At 34.9% G+C, this 23,022-nt stretch overlaps 1 pseudogene; it reads right to left on the minus strand.

The window, feature by feature from the left end:
* Nucleotides 1-9,127: 9,127 nt before the first annotated feature.
* The window catches only part of LOC129395503 (TGF-beta-activated kinase 1 and MAP3K7-binding protein 3-like), a 28,651-nt pseudogene continuing 14,756 nt past the window's right edge, over nucleotides 9,128-23,022 (minus strand).

Raw genomic sequence — 23,022 nt, forward strand, 5'->3', positions numbered from 1 at the left:
TCTAAAAACTTAAGAAGATTCATGAACTCTAAGCAGAATCAACTAATAAAAGAGATTCACACTGAGACACAATATAATCAAACTGGAAAAAGACAAAAAACGGAGAACTTTGAAAGCAGCTAGAGAGAAGCAAAGTGTGAAAATGGGATCCTTGATAACATTAAAAGCCCATTAAACACCATAAATCCAGGCCTTAGAATGGCATATTCAAAGCACTAAAAGAAACCACATTAACCATGAATTTTATTGCAGCAACAATTCTCAATGAAAAATAAAGGTGAAACTAAGTCATTTCCAGATAAACAAATTGATTATTTTGCTATCTGCCGTATAGCAATAAAATAAAAAGGCACAGGGCAGAAAATTGATACTACATGAAGAAATAAAAACACTGGCAAAGGCAAATATACAGCTAAATACAAAAGCCATTATTATTAAAATTTTGGTTGTGTAACTCCTTTTTCTATACAATTTTAAAGAAAAATGCATAAAACAATAGTTTTCAATCTATGTCAAGGGACACACAACTTACAAAGATATAATCTGTGACAATACAATATAAAGGTGGTGAGTTGTGCCTGCAGCTTCCTAATCTAGAGTTTTTGTATACTATTAAATTTAAATTGGTATTAATCCAATAGGTTTTGATAAAGTTAAAGGTTAAAATGATCATTTTAATCCCCACGGTAACAGTTAAGAAAATGATTTTTAAAATACAGAATAGTAAATAAAAGGGAATTCAAAATGACATTACAGACAACCAGTTAAACAAAATAGAAGAGAGTTGTGGTAGAATTGAGGAACAAAGGAGATATGACACATAGAAACAAGTAGCAAAATGGCAGAAGTAACTCTTTCCTTATTTAAATTATGTTAAATGTAAATAGATTAAACTCACCAATTTGAAGACAGATTGGCAGAGTACGATCAGTAAAATAGAAGATTAGGAAGCTACAGGCCCAGCTTTTCTCAGAGAGGCACCCAGATAACAACACTATATGGACCAGAACATCTTTGTGAGAACCCTAAAGACATGCTGACAAAAAAACAGCCCCCAGGCCAACATAAAACCCAGATGGGATACTAGCAAGTAGTTAGAAAATTTGAAGCATTTTCATACCTGTCTATGTCCCTTCCCCTAGGAAAACCACAGTTGTTTTGCAGTGAGTAGGTATATGCGAATCTATGCCTAAAGGCCAATGGAGCTGAGAGGCCAAGGAAAGAGGCTGACAGGGTAAGTCATGGTGGCTCATACCTGTAATCCCAGCACTTTGGGAGGCAGAGGTTGGAGGATCACTTGACATCAAAAGTTCAAGCCCAGCCTGGCCCACATGGTGAAACCCCATCTCTGCTAAAAATACCAAAATTAGCTGGACATGTTGGTACATGCCTATAATCTCAGCTACTCAGGAGGCTGAGGCAGGAGAATCATTTGAATTTGGGAGATGGAATTTGCAGTGAGCTGAGATCACACCACTGTGGTGGTTTTCCTAGGGGAAGGGACATAGTTGTCCACTGTACTCCAGCCTGGGCAACAGAGAGAAACTATCTCAAAAAAAAAAAAAAAAAAAAAAAAGAAAGTAAGAGGCTGACAAATCGTTTCTCAGAAAAAAAAACTACCTAACAGAGACAAACAGAAGTGATATATTGGCAGCTGCAAGATGGTGAGTCCCTGCACCGACTCCCAGAAAGTGTTCTTTATAAAAGGAAGCATTTTGGGTGAAGATGCGCATCTGGTCATGCCTAAGACTTTCTTGGAAAACTTGTGGCCATTGGGGAATTTATATAAGCATCTTTATGAGGGCTTAGCAATGCTACAGGGATTGTTTAAAGACCTTGCTGCAGGTGTAAAGTATTGATCATGATGTCAGTTTTGCTTCAAAATGACATTACTCTTGCCATATAACAAGCTGTTCTCCTGTAATAGCATATCCAGGAGAAAACCTCCCTAAACTAAGAATTGTTATTTGGCAGAGAAAACGGCATTTTGCATTCAGTGTTTTGATTTGTTTGAGATTTTCTGTGATACTAGTTTCACCTAAACACTATCAGGACTGGCAGCATAACTTGAAAGCTGATGAAAAACGTGGAGACTACAGCCATTTAGAGACACAGTTCTGCATGCCAAACCTAGAGGAATCAACATCTCAGGAAAAATCTGAGATGTTCCAAAGCCTCTGGGCTGATTGGTCAAGGTCTTCCTTTGATCTAAGCCAGTATGTTAAGACTAGAACAGATGTGTCCCTTTTTTTCCTTCAACAGTTCAAATTGCAGCAAAAGTTTACATACCATTTAAAGAAACAGATAATTGTGGCCAAATTATAGAAATTAAAATGAAATTCAAGTGACCAAACCTAAAGAAATGAAGATCTATAAGCAGTCAGACAAAAACTTAAAATAATTGCCATGAGAATTCCTGAAAACTAAACAAAATCAGGAAATAAAATATGAACAAAAAGATAAATTCAACAAAGTAGAAATCATTTAAAAAGCTACAACATCTAGGCTAGGCATGGTGGCTCACGCCTGTAATCCCAGCACTTTGGTAGGCTGAGGTGTGTGGATCACCTGAGGTAAGGAGTTTGAGACCAGCCTGACCAACATGGTGAAACCCTGTCTCTACTAAAAATATGAAAATTAGCCTGTCCTGGTAGCACATGCCTGTAATCTCAGCTACTTGGGAGCCTGAGGCAAAAGAATTGCTTGAACCCAGGGGGCGGAGTTTGCAGTGAGCCGAGATCATGCCATTGCACTCCAGACTGGGCAACAAGAGTGAAACTCCATCTCAGAAACAAAACAAAACCAAACAAAAACAAACCTACAACATCTAGACAGAATTTTTTTTAAACAGAAAAATTCTGTATATGGATTAAATAGCATTTGAAATAATCAAGTCAGAGATTCAAAAAGTAAAAAGAGTAAAGAAAAAGAGGCCAAGGAATTTATCATATATTATCAAGCAGAGCAATATAAGCATTATGGGAATCCCAAAAGAAAGCAAGAAAGAAACAGAAAACATATGTGAAGAAATAATATACCAACATTTCCTAATTCTGAGGAGAGAAAAAGATATACAAATTCAAGAAGCTCAAACATTTTTGAAAGAGAAAAAACTCAAGAGAACCACACCAAGATATATTATATCACATTGACTAAAGTCAGAATAAATGTTGAAAGCAGAAAGACAAAAGTGACTCACTGGCCAGGCACAGTGGCTCAAGCCTGTAATCCCAGCACTTTGCGAGGCTGAGGCGAGTGGATCACCTGAGGTCAGGAGTTCAAGACCAGCCTGACTAACATGGAGAAACCCTGTCTCTACTAAAAATACAAAATTAGCTGGGCGTGGTGGTGCATGCCTGTAATCCCACCTACTCAGGAGCCTGAGGCAGGAGAATCACTGGAAACTGGGAAGTGGATGTTGAGGTGGGCTGAGATCACACCATTGCACTCCAGCCTGGACAACAAGAGCAAAAAACTCTGTCTCAAAAAAAAAAAAAAAAAAAAAAAACAAAATAAAAAAACTAAAAAAAAAGAAAGTGACTCATCACACACAAAGAAGCTTCAATAAGATTATGAAGGGATTTCTCAACAGAAACCTCACAAGCCAAAAAAAAGAGGTGGGAGGAAATATTCAAAACACTGAAAGAAAAAAACTGTCAGTGGTATCTGACAAAACTTTTCTTCAGAAATGAAGACTTTCCAAAACGAGTAAATGCTGAGGATGTACATTATCATCAGACCTACTGTATAAGAAATGCTAAAAGCAGTCTTTCACGTTGAAATGAAGACAGTGGACAGAAACATGATGTGATAGAGAAATATAAAATTATCCAGTAAAGATAAATACACGAACAAACATAGTAAACTGTATTATTTAATTTTGGTGCATAGAACATGAAGACAAAACTTAAAAAACACAAATCTATGTTAATAAGTAACAATATATAAACATGTAATGTATGACATAAATGAGGTGAAACTAAAAAGAGTAGAGTTTTTCTAAGTTTAGAATGTATAATTTTAATACAGTTCATGTAATTACAATGATAATCACACAGAATGTAAATATACATAAAAAGATATGAGCAGAAATTCAAAACGTGTTACTAAAAATGAAATGAAACAGAAAGACAACAAGACAAGACAGAGAAAAGTAAGAAATACTTGGGAACAGTGAGCGTTTCCCTATATTCTGGGTACTTTTGGAGGCCAAGGTGGGCAAATCACATGAGCCCAGAAGTTTGAGACCAGCCTGGATAATGTGACATTTTTAAATTTACAAACTAAAAAAAAAAAACAGAAAATAGTAATTAGCTGTGTGTGGTAGCACACACCTGTAGTCCCAGCTATTCCAGAGGTTGAGATGGGAGTATCACCTGAGCCAGGGAGGTTGATGCTGCAGTAAGCTGTGATCACACCACTGCGCTCCAGCCTGGGTATTAGAGTGAGACCCTATCTCAAAAAGAAAAGTAAATGAAATATACTTTTCAATCAAGAGATGTAGATTGCCTAAATGCATTAAAAAGTCCAAATAAATCCTGTCTACAATAAATTCACTTTAGATCTAAGGACATAGACTGAAAATGAAAGGACAGAAAAATGTATTCCATAATATGGAAAAATATATTCCAGTATAATAAAAACAGCACAGACATGGCTGTCATAATGAAAAAAAATTGAGTTAAAAGCTGTTAGACAATGTTATTATATAAGAATAAAAAGGTTATTTTAGTAAAAATATAAAAAGAATATAATTATTTGCACTAACACCAACCTGTTCCTAAATATGTTCCTAACTGTTCCAGACAGTTCCTAAACATGTAAATCAAATATTGACAGGACTGAAGTGAAAAATAGACAGCAACACAATAATAGACGTGTTTGACATCTCAGTTTAAATAACAGAATGACATAGATGATCAACAGAAATATAGAGGGGTTGAACAACATTATAGACAAATTGGAACAAATAGACATAAATAGAATACTTTATCCAGAATACACATTCTTCTCAAGCTCCACGAAAACGATCTCAAGAATGGACCACATGTTAGGCCACAAAACCAGTCTTAACAAATATAAGATGAATGAAATCATACAAAGTGTCTTCTTGTCTTCTTCAATAACAATTGAATGAAAGAAAATCAACAGAAGGAAAAAAATCCATAAATATGTGAAAACCATACTGTATACTTTTAGACAATGAGTCAAGTAAGTCACAATGGGTATTAAAAAACACTTGGAGATAAATTCAAGGAAAATATAACATACCAAAACTTATGGGATACAGCTAAAGCCATGCAGTGACAGAAATTTATGGATGTAAATACGCACATTAAAAAAGAAAAAAAAAGACTTAAATCAACAACCTAATTTCATACTGAAGGGAACTAGGAAAAAAACAGATGAAAGTGAAAGTTAGCAAAAGGAAGGGAAAAAGAAACAGATTAAAGCAGAGATAAATTAAATAGATAATTTTAAAAAACAATAGAAATGTCAGTGATACTACGAAATGGTTTTCTTAAAAAAAACCCAACAAAATTAACATACCTTTTGGTACATTTGCTATGAAAAGAGAAATGAATCAAATAATTAAAATCAGGAATGAAAGAGAAAATATCACAGAAATAAAATTGTAAAAATACTATAAATAACTGTATAAAAAACTGGGTAATAGATAAAAATGAAGAACTGGTTAAAAATTCCTAGAAACACACCACCAACCAAGACTCATTCACTAATAGAAATTCTTGACAGACCAGTAACTTATTAATAAGATGAAATTAATAATGAAAAACCTTCCAACAATGAAAAGCCCAGGACCAGTGGCTTCACACCAAAGCCAAAAATACCAGAAGCAAAGAAAATCACAGATTAATATTCTTGATGAATACTGGTGTGAAAATGATTAATAAAATACTAGAAAACTGACACACTGAAATAATTATACACCATGAACAAGTGGGATTTATTTCTGGGATACAAGAATAGTTCAACACATGAAAATTATTAGTGTAATATATCACTTTAGTACAATAAAAATAAAAAACTCAATCATCTCAATCAATGGAGAACAGCATTTGACAAAATTTAACACTCTGTCATGATGAAAAACACTCAAAACTAGGAAACACAGGAAAACAACCTCAACATAATAAAAGCCATACATGAAAAGCAGACTAGGAAAACAGGAAACTATGAAACACAGGGAAACAACCTCAACATAATAAAAGCCATATATGAAAAGCAGACAGCTAGTGACATCTGCAAGTTGGTAGAATAATGAGTACCAGCCCTTGACTCCCACAGACACACCAGTTGGACAATATATGAATCAAAATACCTTTATAAGCAGTCCCTAATCAAGTGAACAATGTGCAGTACCCCAGAAAGACTCCTCTCCTAGTTCTGCACTGCCAAAAGAGATTCCACTGGCCCATGACTTCTCCCGTGTGGGTATGTGTGTGTGTGTGTGTGTGTGTGTGTGATGGGAGAGGGGTTGAAGGGGAGTGCAGTATGTATCCTAAACCCTGACTTTTTAGTGCACTGCCCAAGGGATTTGTTTCTGCATCACCTCACCTGGAACACTGAGGAAAATGGCATAGTTCAGATGCCTAGGGGCAGATAAGAAAAAAGAAAATGGGTGGGCAGCTTTCAATAGTTGCACAGCTTGTTGAGATTGGGAAAAGGTGGCACACTATGTGAGATATTCCTCATCCCCCAGTAGGAAAAGAAGAGTGGAGTGTTCATTCAACATCTTGGTCTTTCGGTGAACCCAAAGGATTGGGTGGCTTTCTCTACCCAACATGGTTCTGCAAGATTGGGAGATGGTACATAATTCTGAGACTTCTTCAAGAACAAGGGACAAGTGTGGAATGTGAATCTAACATCCTGATCTTTTGTGCACTGTCCCAGGGATAAGTGGGGAAAGATATTTCTCGCTTTTCACTGCAGACTATAGAGCACTGCATATTCATTGCAGACTATCGAGCACTGTAAGTTTAAGAGAAGGCATAGAATTCTGATATCGCTCCCCAGGAATGAGGGAGAAAAACCAGCTGTGTACATACATAGAAACAATTTGAGAGGCTCCTAGAATCTTTAGCCAGTCTGATTGGTAAAGATGTTTCTCTGCCAAATTCATCTGTAAATACCAGGAAAGATAGTTTATTTTCTTCAAATGCACAAACACCAATGCAAAACTACAAGAAATACAATGAATGAGGGATATATGGCACAAGCAAAGAAATAAAGTGATCTCCATTAACAGAAAGATCTATGAATGGCCTAACAAAAATTCAAAATAATCATCAATTATTGTAAATTCAAAAGTCAGTAAGCTACAAGTGAATATGGCTGGGCAACTAAATGAAATAAGAAAAATGATGCATTAACAAAATCACAATGTCAACAAACAGATAGAAACCATAAAAAGAACAAGATATTTTTCAGCTGAAAAATACAATAACTCAACCATAAAACTGAACATAGAGATTCAACAGCAGAGAAGACCAAACAAAAAAATCAGCAAACTTGAAGACAGATGTTTATAAATTATCCAGCCAGAGGAATAAAAAACAAAGAGTGAGGAAAGACTAAGGGACTGCAGGGACAACATCAAATGAATCAATATAGAAGTTCTAAGAGTTTTAGAAGAGAAAGAGAAGGGGACAGAAAGCTTAAAGAAATAATGGCAAAACTTTCCAGGAACTGGAGAGGTAAATAGAGATCCTGATTCATGAAGTGCAAGGGATCCCAAGGATGAGGAATCCAGAGAAGTCTATGCTGAGACACAGTACAATCAAACTGTCAAAGGACCAATAGAGAATGTTAAAAGTAGCAAGGAAAAGGCACATACTCTTTTTGTAAAGTCATGAACAGATTTCTTCAAACAAGTTTTGCAAGCCAGAAAGAAGCAGGATAATAAATGCAAAAAAAAAAAAAAGGATATAAATTGCCAACAAAACCCTATTCTGAGGAAAATTGTCCTTCAAAAATAAAAGAGAAAGATTTTCCAAAATAAACAAACACAGAAACAAAGACAAAAATAAAGGGAATTCATTACCACTAGATATGCTTTACAAGAAATCCTACTACTAGTTTTTTAAGTTAAAATTAAAGGATGATCTAAACGATAAAACAAACAAATAAAAAACCCCACAAAGACATAAATGTATAAAGGTAACTGCTAAGGTTGAAACATAAACAAATACAGAATAAATAATACTATAATGGTAGTATGTAAATCACTTTTAATTTTAAAGTTAAAGATGACATTTTTTAATTGTTAATTTTAATTTTTGTAGATACATGGTAGATGTATAATGGAGTACATGAAATATTTTGATACGGGCATGCAATGCATAATTATATCATGGAAAATGGGGTATGTGTTCCCTCAAACATTTATCCTTGGTGTTACAAACAATCCAGTTATATTCATTTAGTTATTCTTAAAGGCATAATTAGATTATTATTGACTATAATCACTCTGTTGTGTTATCAAATAATAGGTCTTGTTCATTCTTTCTATTTTTGTTTTCTTTTGTTTTGTTTGGGTACTCATTAACTATCCCCAGCTCTCTTCCACACCACTCCAAATTACCCTTTCCAGCCTCTGATAACCATTCTTTTACTCTCTAGCTCCATAAGCTGAGATAACAGTACCTTAAAATATAACTGCAAAAATTTAATGGATATAATTGTGACAAAAATATTACCATGGAAGGAGAAACGTGTAGAATTTGGATGTGATTGATTGAAGTCAACTTAAAATAGAATGTTATAAGATGCTATATGTCAACCCCATTTTTACTGCAAGAAAAAACCCTCTTTAAACATGAATGGACTAAACTTCCCAATCAAATGAGGTACAGTGGCTAAAACAAACAAAAAACTCAATTATTAGGTGTCTACAAGACACTCACTTTAGAGTAATAGACACACATAAAGTAATTGGATAAAGAAATAAATATATTGCATTCAAATGGTAAGCAAAAGAGAGTAGTACTTTCAAGCACTACTTGAAAGTTTATAGCAACAAAATATACTCTAAAAAGAAAAAAATGGCCAAGCACAGTGGCTCACACTTGTAATCCCATCATTTTGGGTGGCTAAGGTGGGTGGGTTACTTGAGGTCAGGAATTTGAGACCAGCCTGGCCGACATGGGAAACCCTGTCTTTACTAAAAATGCAAAAATTAGCAGGGCATGGTAACATAGGCCTGTAATCCCAGCTACTCAGGAAGCTGAGCCAGGAGAATTGCTTGACCCTGGGAGGCCAAGGTTGTAGAGAGCAGAGACTGTATCACTACACTCAAGTCTGGGTAACAGAGTGAGACTCTGTCTTAAAAAAATGGAAAGAAAAACTCTCCCTAACTTTATACTTGGACTATTAAGGGAGGCAAGGGGAGAGCAAACCATGTCCAAAGTTAGCAGAAGATGGAAATAATAAAAATTAGAGGAAATATAAATAGAAGTTAGAAAATAAAATAATACAGAAAGTACATGAAACTATGCTTATTTAAAACAAACAATATTGATAAATCTTAGCTAGACTAAGAAAAAAGAGAGAAGACTCAAATACAATTAGAGATAAAGGCAGATATTATAACTTCTCATGTCACTGATGCCACAAACATAAAATCGTAATAGATTACCTATGAAAAATAACTATTGGGTACCAGGCTTAATACCTGGATGACAAAATAATCTTTATAACAACCCCCCATGATACAAGTTCACCTCTGTAACAAACCTGCACATGTTCCCTTGAACTAAAAAGTTTAAAAAAATTAACATTTTTAAAAACAGAAATAAGACAAGTGTGGTGGCTCACACCTGTAATCCCAACAATTTGGGAGGCTAAGGCGGGTAGATTGCTTGAGCCCAGAAGTTTAAGACCAGGCTGGGCAATATGGTGAATCCTTATCTCTTTAAAAAATACAAAAAAAAAAAAAAAATTACCTAGCATGGTAATACTGTAGTCTCAGCTATTCAGAAGGTTGAGACATGAGGATCTCTCAAACCTGGGGAGCAGATGTGGCACTGAGCCAAGATTGTACCACTGCACTCCAGCCTGGGTGACAGAGAGAAACTCTGTCTCAAAAAACAAACAAACAAACAAACAAAAAACAGAAAGAAAACAAAATCCTAAAATTCATATGGAACCATGAGAGACCACAGATGGCCAAAATGATGTTGAGTATAAAGAAAAAAACACTTGAAGAAGCACACTTGTATTTTCAAAATATATTACAAAACTACAGTAATTAAAATGGTATAATACTGGCACAAAGACAGATATATACCAATGGAATAAACTATAGGCCAGAAATAAATGCACATATATACAGTCAACTAACATTTGAATATTGCTGCCCAAAATACTCAGTGGGGGAAAAATGATCTCCTCAAATAATGTTGGGAAACTGTATATCCATAGGGAAAATAATAAAACTGAACTCACACCACACACACACCATCAAACTCAAATGAGTTAAAGACTGCTTAAATGTAAGACCTAAAACTATAAAACTATTAGAGAAAGCATACGAGAAAAGCTTGATGGGCTTAGGCTTGGTAATTAGTTCTTTAGCACCAATAATAATACAGGAGTTATTAAGAAATTCTTTTTGAGACGGAGTCTTGCACTGTCACCCAGGCTGCAGTGTAGTGGCACGATCTCAGCTCACTGCAACCTCCACCTCCCAGGTTCAAGAGATTCTGCCGCCTCAGCCTCCTGAGTGCTGAGATTACAGGCAACCGCCACCACACCCGGCTAATTTTTTTGTATTTTTAGTAGAGACAGGGCTTTACTATGTTGGCCAGGCTGGTCTCAATCTCCTGACCTCATGATCTGCTCACCTTGGCCTCCCAAAGTGCTGGGATTACAGGTGTGAGCCACTGTGCCAGGCCAATAAATTCTTTTTAGACAGCTAGAAAGGATAAAAGAGTTATTGGTGAAATTTTCCTTTAATAAAAAGCAGCTTGATAGATATACAAACTAGAAAATTACATATTTAAATGCCAGGAGTTGTACCTGGAAGCCAGGTACATTCAATATGGCATTTTTCACTCTCTTTTCCTTGTCACCATGTGTACAGGTGTCATGACAGTCACCAGGTGGAAGATGCATTTACATAATAAAAGATTAGGGTGAGAGGCCAGTCTTTTCTCAGGCTGTGTAAATGGCACACCTGGTCAAACCAACCCCCTGGGTCCTATGTAAATCAATCACCACCTCCTCAAGTCTCTGTACAAAATTGATTGTATTCTACCCCAAACTGGAGACCTTCTCTTGGGCCACCCGTTCTCTCAGCATAAAGAAGCTTTTGCTCTGTTTCCTCTTTCTTGTCTTTTTTTTTTTTTTTTTTTTTTTTTTGAGATGGAGTCTTGGTCTGTTGCCTAGGCTGGAGTGCAATGGCACAATCTCAGCTCACTGCAACCTCCGTCTCCTGATTCAAGTGATTCTCCTGCCTCAGCCTCCCAAGTAGCCAGGACTATAAGCACGTGACACCACCCTGTCTAATTTTTTAATTTTTGATAGAGACAAAGTTTTGCTTTATTGGCAAGGATGGTCTCGAACTCCTGATCTCAAGTGATCCACCCACTTCAGCCTTCCAAAGTTCTTGTATTACAGGCATGAGCCACCATGCCCAGCTCTTTTTTGTCTATTAAGTTATCCATTCCTAAACCCACTCCTCTTGTGTGTCCGTCTCCTGAATTCTTTCTCTGCATGAGACAAAGAAGCAGGTACATACCCCAGAAAACAAAGCCATTTCATTTGGGGGCTTGATCCCAATCCAGGATTGGGATCAGAACAGAAAATAGAAACATTGGAGTGGTCAGTATAGAGTGAACCTTAAACTGTCCTTTAATCTCAAGGCTCTCTTCAAACTGGTTTCCTTTCACAGAGGTACTAATCATTGTGCAAGGCTGGGAGAAGTCTGTAGCCACTGATGATTTCTGAACAGGGCACACCCTGGCATTATTCAAAGGCTTCTGGACAAGCCAGCCTCTGACAGCCCATCCAGGTGTTGGTAATGGATCTCCAGCTATCCTGTCAAAAAATGTTCCTAAATTTTACTTCCTTTCTACCAGTGTTCACAATTTCTCCTATTCTGTCTGTGTGTGCAATGTGCGGGAAGTTTTACTTTCACTTTTCTTTGCATTTTAAAGTTCTCACTGAGAGTTTATAAAGATTTTTATTAAACTTGTTTCCAAGTGTTTATGTTTTTGTTGCTACTGTAATTTAAATTATCTTTTTCATTTGATTTTCTAATTGTTTGCTGTTATAATGGTAAATAAAAATGTAACTTTTCTAGAGTCAGTTTGCATCACTTAAGTCTACTTATTACTTCCATTAGTTATCTTAAAGTTTCCTTAAGATTTTCTTTGCAAATAGTCACATTATTTATGAATATATATGGCGTTATTTCTTCCTTTATTTTATGCATATTACTTCTCTCTTGTGAAGACTAGAATTTCCAGTACAATGTCAAATATATGTGGTTAGAGTTTCCTATTTGAAAGAGAAAGCATTCAATATTTCGCCAATTAAGAATGATAGATTTCTGTAAGTTTCCCAAAGATGCCTTTCATGAGCTTGCAGGAATAACCCTAAAGAGCTTTTGTAATAAATAACTATTGAATTTTTTCAAGTGCTTTTTCTGTATCTACTTAAATTATCTTTTTTTTCTTATTTTGTTAGTATGGTAAATTACATTAATTGATGCCAAATGTTAAATCAACCTTGCATTCTTAAGATAAATCCCACTTTGTCCAAACCCATAGAGCATGCACAGCCAAGAGTGAACACTGATATAAACTATGGGCTTGAGTGATAATATTATATCAATATTGGCTCATCAACTGTATCAAGTTTACAACAAAAATGCAAGATGTTAATAATAGAAAAAAAACTGTGAGGGAAGGAGGTGGAGGTATGTGAGAACCCTCTGCATTCCACTCCCTTTTTTCTGTAAACCTAAAATTGCTCTTAATAAAAAAAAATTTAAAAAGCGAGGCTGGGTGAGGTGTCTCACACCTGTAATTACACTTTGCAAGGAGGATATCTTGAGCCTAGGAGGTGAAGACCGGCTTGGGCAATGTGGCAAGACCACATCTCCACAAAAAAAAAAAAAAAAAAAATTGCCATTTCACTCTAGTCTGGGCAACAGAGTCAGAACTTTGTCTCTAAAAAATGAATAAGTAAGAATAAAAATAAAAAACAGTATGTCTTGAGCTTGAAATACATGAAAAACAGTTTAACCAATATTCAAATAATTTAGGTCAGAGAAGCTACCTAAAATATGTACCCCAAATGGCAAAATAAGGAAGTCAGATGAGATATTAGAAACTTAAAATTATATAAGATTTCTCATAAATAAGCATTGTCTTCTATTCTTACATAATTACATAATAAATCTTGAACTGGTTAAAACAAAAGAGATAAAAATATAAAATATATATTTCAGATTAGGTCTGATGTATTTATTAATAAAAATTAATGGTCATTAACAAAATGGGATAGAAAAACTAAATCTAAATCAGTTATTCAATATAAAAATTGATTGAAATTAACTTAATATACTGAAATGCCTATTTAAACACTGGCAGATATAGAGCAGAAATATAGAGCAGATCTGATAGCTTTTACTATTGAATAACTCCTAGGTAACAACTGCCAAAAAATAATCCTCGTACCTTGGTTCAGTGACATTTACTCCGTTATGCTCACCTTTTTAAGTACATAAGGATTGTTTCAATGCTGACAATCTTGGTTCTTTTGTAGATTCAACTTCCCATTTATGTACATTCTTGAACATTCTATGTTTATAAATTCTAAATATTTTCAAAAGCATTATCTTTTAGGATTATATAAATGTAGTCTATATAATACAGTTTTTCACATCTCATTAAAAACCCTCTGCAAATAATTTTAAGTGCTAACAATATGGGTGCTCTTAACATTTAAAATTTGGGGAAATTTCATTATTGCCACATTAAAATCAATATGGTAAATTTTTTTCTTAACAAGCTAATGAATATCTATCTCTACTAGAAATTTTCAAAGAATTCATAGTTATGATATTTCTGACATTTCACTACTCACCTTTTTTAGATGGGTTGGGTGGTACAACTGGGCCATGTTTTATGTTGTCATAAAAATTATTCATGGCTTTTGGATCAAAGTTGCCTATAAAAAAAGGAACTAGGAATTTATGATTCTTTCTCTCAAATTTCATTCTTTCACTATTATTTGATTTTTCAAGGAGTAACTATGAAAATTAAAATTGGAAGAAAGATAATCATTTTCTAGAATTTAAAATCTCATTATCATCTCTTCTCTACATCACAAAACTGTCACATCAGTGTTTGTCTATAATTTATCATGTAATGGACTATTTCTCCAGTTGCAAACCTAGTCTCCCTGGGCAGGATTAAGCATGAGGGACATTTTAGAAAGCAAACGAAGAGGAGAAATGGAAGGATGACTGAACAATTTTCCTCTGTGTTTGCCCATAAGAGCTATGACAAAAAAAGATATAAGTATAAAATAACTGCTTATGGATTCTTATGTTCAAGGAAAGGGAAGCTTAAATATTATATACAGATTTATCAATGACCAAAGAGAATATTGTGCTTATTTCAGAACAATAAAGCAATCCTAAGAACTTAATGTTGCCTCAAATATTTCACTTTTAAAAAAGTTCACTCCGGCCGGGTGTGGTGGCTCACACCCGTAATCCCAGCACTTTGGGAGGCTGGAGCAGGTGGATCATGAGGTCATATTGAGACCATCCTGAGCAACATGGAGAAACCCATCTCTACTAAATGCAAAAATTAGCGGGATTTGGTGGTGCACGGCTGTAATCCCAGCTACTCAGGAGGCTAAGGCGGGAGAATCTCTTGAACCTGGAAGGCGGAGGTTGCAGTGAGCCGAGATTGTGCTACTGCACTCTGTCAACAGAGCCAGACTCCTCCTCAAACAAACAAACAAACAAACAAACAAAGTTCACTCCCAGAACAAGTGTCTATACTTCAGCTATATCTCTTGCCTTGGCTTCTCCAACATTAGTTTTGATTCAAGCAATGGTTTGGATCCCATCTTCACTTCCGCAAACCAGCAGACTGTCCTGCACAATTCCAATTAAGATTTATAACTATGTCATAGTTATTTACAGATAATGATGTATGGTAGAGATAATTCAAGTATAGTAAATCTCTTAATTTGTAAATTTTTTTCCCAGAAAAAGTTTTCCTCCCAAAAATCAACAAAAAAATCTACTTTTTATCAAATCAAGCATTAATCTAATCTAAATGTCAAAGAAAAAGAGTATTCTTTTTCTAAATTAAATTATAGATTGGAAACTCATTATTAAAAGTTTTCCAGAGATTGGGGCGGGGGGAAGAAATTAGTTAATTCTGCTGTATTTAGATCTGTTATCAAGGGAATTAGAAATACTAAAATATAAAAAAAGGGCTTATTATAAGGATATTACTCAATGCAGACCAAAAACATCTCTTATTAAAATTAAATAGTGGTTTCTTTTGTGGGGACATTTGAACGTTTATTTTATTTTAAGATAGCTTTCTGAAAATAATTTATACATAGCTTTCCAAGTCTCTACTCGATCCAGGAAGTCCAGCTACCTTCACCTCTCACTGGGATTACAGGGATGAGCCACTGCACCTGGCCCGAACATCAGCTAAGTATATTTTCCAAATAAGTTGAACATTACTTAAACTGGTGATCAGTTAAGATCATCTGTACTATAGTGTACCTCCATAAAAAATTAAAAATACTTTACACAGGATGTAGTTAAATATTTTCACATCACATATTTGCCCATATTAAAAATGACATAAGAATGATTTTAAAACTGAGACATCATAATTTTGGATCTCTACTCATAGATTTTTTTTTTTTTTTGAGATGGAGTCTCACTCTATCGCCCAGGCTGGAGTACAGTGGGGACATCTTGGCTCACTGCAACCTCCGCCTCCCAGGATAAAGCAATTTTTCTGCCTCAGCCTCCCGAGTAGCTGGGACCACAGGCATGTGCCACCATGCCTGGCTAATTTTTGTACTTTTAGTAGAGAGTTTCACCATATTGACCAGGCAGGTCTTGAACTCTTGACCTTGTAATCTGCCCACCCCAGCCTCCAAAGTGCTGGGATTACAGGCAAGAGTACTCATAGATATTTTTAAGAAGCACATAAACATGGTTTGGAATTAAAAGTCATCAACTTGTAAAATATTCACAACTGACCAAAAAAGGAAAAATGCAGAATAACAGTATAGAATAGCCTAAGAGAGCTTAACAGTGAAATTGTCAAACTAAAACTACTACTGATGCCTCAAATATGAGCTATAACTATGGAGTAGAAATTTCTTTACTAGGACCGTAACCTTTCTCATATAACCTTTTTCTTAATCTCTGAAACCAAAGTAACAATTTAAATACCAAATTATCTCTTATGTTACCAAATAGTGAAGTCTATACTTCTAGATTGAAGGAGGTTAACTTCTTTCAGTGTGCAGTCAACATTTATCTAGAGCTGTCTGTTCATGCGTCTCAATCTTGTTATTTTCTCAGGCTAGTATTTGTGGGAAAGTCAGTATCAAGCCCAACATTTAAGAACTGCATTTTATGTTAATATTTATGACAGTTCATTACGAAATACATGGCCACAGTTGCTAAGAAACAACATGTATAATTCTACATGTGATTTATAAGGGGCAGTCAGGTAAAGTGGTGACACATATTTGCAGTAAACAATACTTAGAAAAAAAGAAGGAAAAAGGATGGCCACATATAAATATGCAACATATTCCTCGTGTAAAGCAGACACTGTTTTAACATTAAAAAATATTACTTCTTTAATCACACAGCACTGAGACTATTTCACTTAAATACTTATATGTCAAGGGAAATTATAGAAACCAACATTTTAAAGAGTCAAAGCCAATAATTTTAGGTTTGCCAATACTGGTGGAAATAATACAGCAGCTGTGGCAGGCAGTGGGTTTACCAGAATTCCTTTGTTTTCTCACAACACTCTTTCAAGGTAGGTACTGGTATCTCCTTCAACTTGAAGATGAGGAAACTGAGACACACAGTGATGAAATAATATTCCCAAAGTCATAAATCCAGTAATTGGTAGGGCCAGGATTTATATTGAAAACTACATATATTCTTTTTTTGTCTTTATTTTCTAGATTTTTTAAAATAAGCTATTCATGTAGAACATATACTCCACTTTATTTTCTTCAGCCTTATTTTTCCACCCACTCTACTACTCATTAGGCCTTTCAAGTATATAAACATAGGGTAGTAAAATGTGAAGTAACTTTTTAGTTCACTTAAATGAAGTGAATGTGGTTTTTTTTCACATTCATAATTTCTTTATGCATACAATTAAAAACTCAGAGATCTGAACCCAAAGGTATGGCTATTAAAGCTTTTAACAGAGCCCACTTTCATTAGACTGTCTGGAGTTACCTCAATTGTAAAGGAGATCTCAACTATATATACATTAAGTAACAATAATGCAGTAATTCAGGCTGTTGGGAAGTATTAGCAAATTTAGGGACTGCCCAATAAATCAGCAGATATCAAAACAACATAAGTGATATAAGACACCAAATATAATAGCGAGATAATACCTTAAAATTCTAAAGATAAATATCATTTAGAAATGTTTTCTTCTTCATTTATTACTCAAGGAAAACCCTAAGTAATTAACATATAAACATATATAGCCATTAACATATAAAATGTTTAAGTCTGGCTACCAGGTAATACAGAAAAAATTTGAAGCATATACCTGCCCTTTAACAAAAGATATAAAGCACTTATATAGCTAATGTTCTCTTCCATGCAATATGCAAGAAAAAGTGTTCTTTTCTTTTTAGGATTATATCAGTAAAGTCAAGTAGCTGAAGAACCTGTTTCCTTAGAACTCATTAAATTAACTGTTCATAATATTATATATTTTTTCATAGCTTCTGGTTAAATAAAACTGCCTCTCAAAATAAACTACCCATTATCAAAAGTATTCATGGAGGAGGGGTTTCAAGATTTACTGTGTAATTTACGGTTACTTGGATTTCTCTCTTACAGCAGCTAATATAATGCTTGGTTTAGTGGTAGATTGAGACAGATGATGATTATTACACATCTTTCATGTAATTTTTAAAAAAGATTATTCACAGCTATGCTGTAAATTTCTGCAACCACATATATAGCTAGACACATACATATATTCCAAATAAATTAGGTAAATGTATTTGTAACCAACTTTTAAAATACTGCTTGTTAAGAAATTAAGGTTTGAAAACTTAATACTGTATGATTAGCACAAAAAAGTCAGTTCTCTATTCTACAAGAACAAGATAAAGATCAGGCTACCCAGCATTTACTGAGAAATTACTTGATAAAAATATTATTATATGTGAGATATAAATTCTCTTGAAAAATGGAAAAAATAAACATAGGTAAATTGGACATAGTCAGTGAGTGCCAAAGCAATTTTAACTCCAAAACCTATGTAGGCATTCTTTCCACAGTATCATAGCAGCACTGAGAGGCATTGGATTTACCAGAATTATATGAACCAAAAGGGAATTCTGATTAAATGCTTTATTTCCTGATTAATTCCCACATAATACATTCCTGTATTATTCCTGTGTGTTCCTAAAGTTAAAAGGAAAACAAATTTAGATTTGCCTCAGATTCACATGGGTAAGATTTTTCCAGTATTTTATAACCTGCAGTTTTCCTGAATCTTTACAAAGTTAGGCATTGAGCTAAATGTCTTGTATGTTAGGTTACATAATACTAACAAAACTCTCATGAGATTAATACTGTACCATGCACATTTCATAGAATAAAACAAGTATAAAATTACCTTATTCAAGGACATGTCAGTGACACGTAAATTGTAGACGTAGGATTAAATTTTTCATCTGACTCTAAAACCCAGTATCTAAAACTGCCCCCAAGCTATGCACTCCCTATACCCCTTCACTTTAGTTTGGGCCTGGAAGTGGAAAAACCTGGGAATCACATTCAAATCTCTCATCTTCCAAATATTGTTATCCACATAAATTAGCAAGTTTTGAAGCTGAATGGTATGAGAGTTCATTATATTATCCTAGAAATTTTATGTATCTTTGAAATTCTCTGTAATAAAAAGTTAAAAATCAGTTAGTTGTGATGTGAATTTTAGCTCAATGAAATAAATAAATTATGGCTCAGCATGGTAGTGTCCTCAAAAAACTCTCATTTTCTTTTCTATTGTCTAAAGAAATCTCATAAATAAAAGCTCTGATACAAATCCTATTTTCAGGCCACACATGCTGGCTCACACCTAAATAGTCCCAGAGCTTTTGGAGGATCATGTGAAGCCAGGAGTTCAAGACCAGCCAAAGTAACAGAATGACACCACATTTTTACAAAAATAGATAAATAAAAAATAAATAAAAATAAAAACATACGGTAGTCCTAGCTACTTAGGAGGCTGAGGTAGAAGGACTGCTTAAGCCTAGGAGTTCAAGGCTGCAGCATGCTATGATTACACCACTACACTCTGGTCTGGTCAACAGAGACAGATCCTATCTCTAAGACATATAAATAAAATATGAATATAAATATATATATAAAATATAAAAATATAAGTACTGTTTTCATAGTTTTGAAGCACTAACCCATTGTGCATCAGATAGCTTCCTACTACCAACAAAAAGTTCAGTAGGGTCATATTTGGCAGAAATTTTCATATAGTAAGTGCTTGCTATTAACAAAAAAATTTCATAGGATTATTTTAAAATAAGTGAGTTCTGGGCTAAGAAAATTTGTTTATACAGGTACATAATGGACTGAAAGTATTCAGTGAACACAGGTGGATTACCAAATTGGTTATATCCTTCAATGTCTTCCCTAATGAAACAACTGAATTAAGATTTCAAATGGAGAAAAAAAGAAGAGTTGATTTACATTAACACTGCCTTTCATTTATATTTAAAGATGTCTTTCAGTCAGGTATGGTGGCTCAGGCCTGCAATCCCAGCACTTTGGGAGGCTGAGGCAAGCAGTTCACTTGAACCCAGGAGTTTGAGATCAGCCTCGCCAACATGGTGAAACCCCAACTCTACTAAAAACACAAAAATTTGCTGGGCGTGGTGGCACATCCCTTCAATCCCAGCTACTCAGGTGGCTGAAGCACAAGAATCACTTCAACCTAGGAGGCTGAGGTTGCAGTGAGCTGAGATTGCACCACTTCACACTAGCCTGGGTGACAGAGAAAGGCTGTCTCAAAAACCAAACAAACAAAAAGATATCTTTCATTTGAAGACAGTTCTAATTTTACAACTGTTAATGATATCAACGTTTTAAATTTAGTTACTATTAGAAATGGTGTTTTTATATTGTTGAAGATGCCTGTACTCAAATCTGTTTCTTAAAAACTTCTGCTGATTCCCTACTGGCAATACAATAAAGTACTAAAACCTCAAATTAGGCATATTAATCTTTGTTAAGACATTGAAAAATCTTACTTTTGAGCCAGTGAATCATATTCACTGCTTTCTGAAATTCAGTACGTTTTGATTTCAAGTCACTAGCTCACACCTTTTTCCCTACCAAAAATGCCTTCGCCTTTCCTTCTTCCTATTGCAATACTGTCTACAGTTGAGGGCAGTGGTTCCTAACCTCTTCCTCTTGCCCAATGCCTTTCATTTAATAGCCTTAGGAAAATCAGATGAAAGTTACAAACCCATGTCACATTCAAACACAAAATTTTGCGTGTAATTTCACAGAATTCATAGGTCCCCTCTGAAGCCATGAATCTCAGTTCAAATTTTCTAAATGAAGACTTAACTGCATATTGCAGACATACCACAAAAGGCCTGATGTATATGCCCATTTCTCTAAAGTTATGAAGACCACGAGAGGAGAGAGATAAGGACAGAAATGGAGAGAGGGCATGTATAAGCAGACAGATTACTTTGAGGAAGGTCCCTGAAAAAAAGTAGAGGTTAAGGTGAGATGTGAAGAAAGAATAAACAGGATTTATACATGCAGGGATGTAGGCTTAGGGCATTATGCCAAGGGAATAATATAAGGGAGTGAAAAAATGATTGGATGATAAACATTCATCTAGCTGATATGATAGTTTATCAACATCAATGAGTATACATAGCTCTTACCATATTGTATTATAATTATCTGTTGATGCATCTATTTTTCCTACTAGCAGATATGCTATAAGCACTTAGCACAGTACCTCATTCAAAAACTGTATGCAAAAATCTTAGTTGAGAAATGTTGAAAGGTGAAATAGTAGGTTCAATCACAGAAATCTTGTGATGTCAAAAGATTTTAAGACGTATTTACAAAATTACGAGTTGCTTAAGAACTTAAACTTTGGCCAGGTGCAGTGGCTTATGCCTGTAATCTCAGCACTTTGGGAGGCTGAGGTGGGTGGATCATGAGGACAGGAGATCGAGACCATCCTGGCTAACACAATGAAACCCCATCTCCACTAAAAAAAAAAAATACAAAAAATTAGCCGGGCGTGGTGGTGGGCACCTGTAGTCCTACCTACTTGGGAGGCTGAGGCAGGAGAATGGCATAAACCCAGGAAGTGGAGCTTGCAGTCACCTGAGATCACGCCACTGCACTCCAGCCTGGGCAACAGAGCGAGACTCTGTTGGAAAAAAAAAACAAAAAACAAAACTTAAAATTCATGAGTATCAACCAACACATAAAATATATATCCCCCTAATATTTTCATTAGACTAATTCCTCTTAGAAATCTTAACAATACTCTAAAATTCAGTTTTTAAAATTACTTACATTAAATAAAATTCAGAAGCATTAAAAATAGTTTATGGCTGATACATCTTTCAAATTCATACTGGTCTCTTTCTAACTCCAAGCTGGATGCTGTGGCTCATGCTTGTAATGTCAACACTTTGGGAACAGAGGCAGATAGATCACTTGAGGTCAGGAGTAGGAGAGCAGTCTGGTGAATATGGTTAAACTGTCTCTATTAAAAATTAAAAAAAATTAGTCAGGCATGGTGGAGCACCCCTGTAATCCCAGCTACTTCAGAGGCTGAGGTGAGAGAATCACTTGAACCCAGGAGGCAGAGGTTGCAGTGAGCTAAGATCATGCCACTGTACTCCAGCCTGGGCAACAGAGCAAGACCCCACCTCAAAAATAAATTACCTAGATGAAATAAATTCAAGGAGAAAAACAAATAACATCTCCAATCTCTATCTTGGTTTCAGTCTTCATTTTTATTTTGAATGAAAGAAATTTATAAAAATAATATGTTGTATTTTATTATATGTGTCAGTATATGAAGACACTAATGAGCCTAGAATCACTCTTTTGCAAAATAGGCCATTGAATTATTATGACAAAAGGCATTGTTTTCAAACATTATGCAGGAAGTAAATACTAAAAAATGAAATTGCCTAGACAGTTAATATCCTCATGTCCCTTCTAATACATTCTGACAAATCACTTACCATTGGGATCACAGTAGTGCAGCTGACCCTTATTAGCCGTCTGTGCATCACGTCATGTTCCATATCATTAACTTCAGCCTTTAATAGCTCTAGCTCCCCTTTCTCAAGTTGCAGTTGCTTTGCTAACTTCTCCATCCTTTCTCGTTGATGTAACAGCAAGGATATATATATATATATATATATGCATTAAAGATAGGGCCATTGCAGAGAATAACACTGAAAAATTTACCTGGAAATTTATGTATAAAATAATCATAAGAAATCCTATCATCTAACTTTAATTGGCATTTCCTCACATTTCTTTCAAGTTTTATTCCACTTATATGGGATAGAACTACACAGACCAAAATGTAACTGCTGCATCTATACATCCATGTAGTTATGTGATATTTTCAATCAGATTCTTTCAAACTGTAAGTGTGTGTGTTTTAAAAAGGCCCAATATCACATATAGTAGCATGTTCATTTTAATTCCAA

Source organism: Pan paniscus, chromosome Y (assembly GCF_029289425.2).
Source record: "Pan paniscus chromosome Y, NHGRI_mPanPan1-v2.0_pri, whole genome shotgun sequence".
Taxonomy (NCBI): Eukaryota; Metazoa; Chordata; class Mammalia; order Primates; family Hominidae; genus Pan; species Pan paniscus.